At 43.6% G+C, this 5,000-nt stretch overlaps 5 non-coding genes across 5 annotated transcripts; 4 read left to right on the forward strand and 1 right to left on the reverse strand.

The window, feature by feature from the left end:
* Positions 1–2,852: 2,852 nt before the first annotated feature.
* Positions 2,853–2,924, forward strand: trnae-uuc (transfer RNA glutamic acid (anticodon UUC)). The gene has a single exon. It is a non-coding gene; the product is annotated as a tRNA-Glu (tRNA).
* Positions 2,925–3,049: 125 nt separating this feature from the next.
* Positions 3,050–3,136, forward strand: trnay-gua (transfer RNA tyrosine (anticodon GUA)). Its single transcript is given in 2 exon segments — positions 3,050–3,086; positions 3,101–3,136. It is a non-coding gene; the product is annotated as a tRNA-Tyr (tRNA).
* A 115-nt stretch (positions 3,137–3,251) lies between these two features.
* Positions 3,252–3,323, reverse strand: trnae-cuc (transfer RNA glutamic acid (anticodon CUC)). The gene has a single exon. It is a non-coding gene; the product is annotated as a tRNA-Glu (tRNA).
* A 379-nt stretch (positions 3,324–3,702) lies between these two features.
* Positions 3,703–3,775, forward strand: trnar-acg (transfer RNA arginine (anticodon ACG)). Its single transcript has one exon. It is a non-coding gene; the product is annotated as a tRNA-Arg (tRNA).
* A 988-nt stretch (positions 3,776–4,763) lies between these two features.
* Positions 4,764–4,836, forward strand: trnar-acg (transfer RNA arginine (anticodon ACG)). The gene has a single exon. It is a non-coding gene; the product is annotated as a tRNA-Arg (tRNA).
* The last annotated feature ends 164 nt before the right edge of the window (positions 4,837–5,000 follow it).

Genomic DNA, 5,000 nt, shown 5'->3' on the forward strand with positions numbered 1-5,000 from the left:
ATAATAATATATTATTATTATTATTATTATTATTATTACATTTAACAGTTTTCCAATGAGGACACCACTGCACCCTCCGCCCCAACAGCTGTGCCCACCAGCCTAGCTTCTGCTCCTCCGTACTTTCTGATCGTCCTAGCCTCTCTTCCCACTGCTACAACTACAAGTCCCTCTGGGACACCTGCCATGGCTCCAGCAGCACCACAGCAAGAACTGGTAGGTCCTTTGTGACATGTAAACAGTGTGAAAGATGTAATATTTTTCTGCCTGTGATATTGTTGTTATTTTATTTTTATATATGAAGAGTTCATATATAAAGAACTCTTTATGAAGAGTTGCATCGATGCAAAAGCCTCTAGGTGCCATTTGAAATTTTCTTCTAGAATGACAATTTTTATCAAGCTTGTATATTTAAGTTCAGTGATTTCACTTAAATGACAATGATAATTACCTATTAATTGTTATTTAAGTGAAATTGCTGAACTTAAATATACAAGTTTGATAAAAATCATCATTAAAGAAGAAAATTTCAAATGGCATTTAGAGGTTTTTGCATCTGAACTCTTCATATGCATATATTTAACAGGCTGAGGATGAGCGCAGTATCCCAGGGATGGACAGAGTGGACAGCCTGGCAGAGTACTTGGTGGGACTGAGGAATGAAACTGGACAAACACTTAACTCCCAGCAGGCCAGTACCATCATCCCCCTGCCCAGTGGCCAGACTGTTGTCGTGGCCACAGCCAGTATTATGGGTACATATACTTTCCCCAAAATGCTGGTATTTCACTTCACCAGTGGATGGAGGAGATGCGGAGGAAGAGGGCAGATAAGAAATAAACTGTTCAATATTCATCCCATATAGGTCTGGTCTGGCATTTCAAAAATAATTAACATAACAGAAAAAACACTGTATATTACAGTTTTTTGGTGTGAGCCTGATTTTGTCTTTTATATATTTTTGTTACCAGTTGACCAGAATCTTCTTCCTTTATTTCTTTTTTTATTTGGTTTATTTATTTATTTTATATTTAATTGTTCAATTCTTTTTTATATGTGCCATGCTTACTGTGTGTGTGAGAGAAAGAGATAATTAAGATGAATATTTTGCAATAAATGTTTAATATATTAAAACAGCAATCCTTTATTTATTGCCAACATTCACTCAGAGAAGACAATTACATTGTTGCAGTTCTTTCAATTCTATTTTATTTCATTTTAAATTAGATTGTATTGATGAATTGGGTACTTTTCTCAAGCAAATATGTAAATTACATACATACAAATAACACATATGAATACAGTAATAACTTTTTATCATTAATCATTCTGCGAGCCTGAGTCAAAACACTTTTGCAAAAATCCACCTTAACTATTTATTATTATTATTATTATTATTATTATAGACCTACATCTAATATAGTACATTTGAAGGAACTCCATATTCATATGGGTAATAAATAAATATAAACATGTATCCATACAATGAGAAATAAGTTTTTATAAAATAAGTGTTAAGGCATAAAAGCACATGACATTTATACATTTATGTTCGTTCATTCATTAAGAAACGATTAGAAAAGATATTGGGTGATTTTAAACTTGTCAGAGGTGGGATTCGAACCGACGTCGTTCACGTCAGTGATTTATCAATGAAACATATAAAAAGGCAATTTTCTAAAAAATATGAATAGCAATCTACCAAAAATCAAACAGACGGGTCAAAGGTGGATTTACCTTTTCCCTTTCCTTTCATTTTTTTCTCTTTTTTCCTTCTCTTTTCTCTCTTTTTCCTTTTCCCTCTTCTTCCCCTTCTTCCCCTTCTTTTTCCCTCTTCCCTTCCTCAAACAGACTATTGTTCCCCAGCTTTAGCTCAGCTGGTAGAGCGGAGGACTGTAGGTGGCAAATTGGGAATCCTTAGGTCGCTGGTTCGACTCCGGCTCGAAGGAGGTCTTTTTCACACGCAAACATTTAATTGGCCATGCTTCTCGACGAGGCCGTCAGCGCTTGAGTGTGTAGTCCGCCTTTTTGCAATCACGACTGCTACAAGAGGGCAAAAGCTCATTCCCTGACCGGGAATCGAACCCGGGCCGTGGCGGTGAGAGCGCCGAATCCTAACCACTAGACCACCAGGGAAGGGTTGCTCACTCTTTCCCATCAAGCCTGGCTGTGTGCCTCTACCACATTTTGCAGCAACTGCTCAAGCAGGGCCACTAACACTTGAATTTTCCTCCAGGAGAGGAGATGTCTCTGACCCTGGATAACAGATCTTCCACTGAGAAAGTGCCACAGGATCTGTGGGAATATCCTAACAACACCACAACTTGCCATAAAAACAAAGCAACCGAGATCCCCAACATGTGACGCCTCCATCTCGAAGCTTTTTATAGCAGACCTCTCAATGGACCCCTTCCTGACGTTGGCTCCAGGCCTGTTAATGGCATGAGATGAAGGTGGTGGGCCAGTGGCGCAAAGGATAACGCGTCTGACTACGGATCAGAAGATTCTAGGTTCGACTCCTGGCTGGCTCGCTCACCCTCTTTTGACAGTCCAACAATAGGCTGCTTTGTCAGTGGGATAACGGTTACCATGAAATACCATGCGTCTTTTCAGATGCATTGCATGGGTACTGTCACAAGGACCTTGCTTTGCGACCAGTTTATAGTGTCTCTTATGCCAGCACAGGACTGGGAGGACACTGAACCCCCTGGGCGAGGCAAATGAGAGCTCCCTCCGATGAGCCTGATGAAATCGAATTCAGTAAACAATTCCTTCGGCTCATTCCCATATTCTTAAAGAAGGGGGTGGTCGCACACTAAAAGCCAAAGGGCCTGCTAGTGGCACGAGGAAGTTCCCATATGGTCTAGCGGTCAGGATTCCTGGTTTTCACCCAGGCGGCCCGGGTTCGACTCCCGGTATGGGAAGTTTGTGTTGTCTTTGCTTCACTTATGGAAACGGACAGGACGTGTCTCTGTGCCTCTAGCACTTTTAGCCAGCAGGCGCAGCTCACGAAACCTGATAGGTTTAGGTTCTGTCCGAAGCCGGTGTGCCTTCGATAGCTCAGCTGGTAGAGCGGAGGACTGTAGGTGGCAAATTGGGAATCCTTAGGTCGCTGGTTCGACTCCGGCTCGAAGGAGGTCTTTTTCACACGCAAACATTTAATTGGCCATGCTTCTCGACGAGGCCGTCAGCGCTTGAGTGTGTAGTCCGCCTTTTTGCAATCACGACTGCTACAAGAGGGCAAAAGCTCATTCCCTGACCGGGAATCGAACCCGGGCCGCGGCGGTGAGAGCGCCGAATCCTAACCACTAGACCACCAGGGAAGGGTTGCTCACTCTTTCCCATCAAGCCTGGCTGTGTGCCTCTACCACATTTTGCAGCAACTGCTCAAGCAGGGCCACTAACACTTGAATTTTCCTCCAGGAGAGGAGATGTCTCTGACCCTGGATAACAGATCTTCCACTGAGAAAGTGCCACAGGATCTGTGGGAATATCCTAACAACACCACAACTTGCCATAAAAACAAAGCAACCGAGATCCCCAACATGTGACGCCTCCATCTCAAAGCTTTTTATAGCAGACCCCTCATTGGACCCCTTCCAGACGTTGGCTCCAGGCCTGTTAATGGCATGAGATAAAGTAGGTGTTATGTCAGGCCTCTGAACAGTCAGACACCGACAAGCCATCCGCCCACTCGTTGGTGGGCCAGTGGCGCAATGGATAACGCGTCTGACTACGGATCAGAAGATTCTAGGTTCGACTCCTGGCTGGCTCGCACACCCTGTTTTGCTTCGCTGCCAGCCCATAGCCACTTTATCATTTCCTTTTATTAGCCCATCATTTTTGTTATTATTATTATTATTGGATTAGTTGAATAATATTTTAAATTGACAGTCCAACAATAGGCTGCTTTGTCAGTGGGATAACGGTTTCCATGAAATACCATGCGTCTTTTCAGATGCATTGCATGGGTACTGTCACAAGGACCTTGCTTTGCGACCAGTTTATAGTGTCTCTTATGCCAGCACAGGACTGGGAGGACACTGAACCCCATGGGCGAGGCAAATGAGAGCTCCCTCCAATGAGCCTGATGAAATCAAATTCAATAAACAATCTCTTCAGCTCATTCCCATATTCTTAAGGAAGGGGGTGGTCGCACACTAAAAGCCAAATGGCCTGCTCGAGGCACGAGGAAGTTCCCATATGGTCTAGCGGTCAGGATTTAAGCAGGGTAGGGCCTGGTTAGTGCTTGGATTGGAGACCGCCTGGGAATACCAGGTGCTGTAAGCATTATTGTTTAAAAAAAAAAAAAAAAAAAAAGAGTCAATGAAATGTTTCAAAAATGCTAAATTGTCTCTTTTTTTCCTCAAAATGCCTGAAATAGTCTCTAAAAAAAAAAAGTGGTCAGGATTCCTGGTTTTCACCCAGGCAGCTCAGGTCCTGGTTTGCTCACTCTTTCCCATCAAGCCTGACTGTGTGCCTCTACCACATTTTGCAGCAACTGCTCAAGCAGGGCCACTAACACTTGAATTTTCCTCCAGGAGAGGAGATGTCTCTGACCCTGGATAACAGATCTTCCACTGAGAAAGTGCCACAGGATCTGTGGGAATATCCTAACAACACCACAACTTGCCATAAAAACAAAGCAACCGAGATCCCCAACATGTGACGCCTCCATCTCGAAGCTTTTAATAGCAGACCCCTCATTGGACCCCTTCCTGACGTTGGCTCCAGGCCTGTTAATGGCATGAGATAAAGGTGGTGGGTCAGTGGCGCAATGGATAACGCGTCTGACTACGGATCAGAAGATTCTAGGTTCGACTCCTGGCTGGCTCGCTCACCCTTTTTTGACAGTCCAACAATAGGCTGCTTTGTCAGTGGGATAACGGTTACCATGAAATACCATGCGTCTTTTCAGATGCATTGCATGGGTACTGTCACAAGGACCTTGCTTTGCGACCAGTTTATAGTGTCTCTTATGCCAGCACAGGACTGGGAGG

Source organism: Pimephales promelas, chromosome 5, assembly GCF_988280905.1.
Source record: "Pimephales promelas chromosome 5, fPimPro1.hap1.1, whole genome shotgun sequence".
In the NCBI taxonomy this organism is placed as follows: domain Eukaryota; kingdom Metazoa; phylum Chordata; class Actinopteri; order Cypriniformes; family Leuciscidae; genus Pimephales; species Pimephales promelas.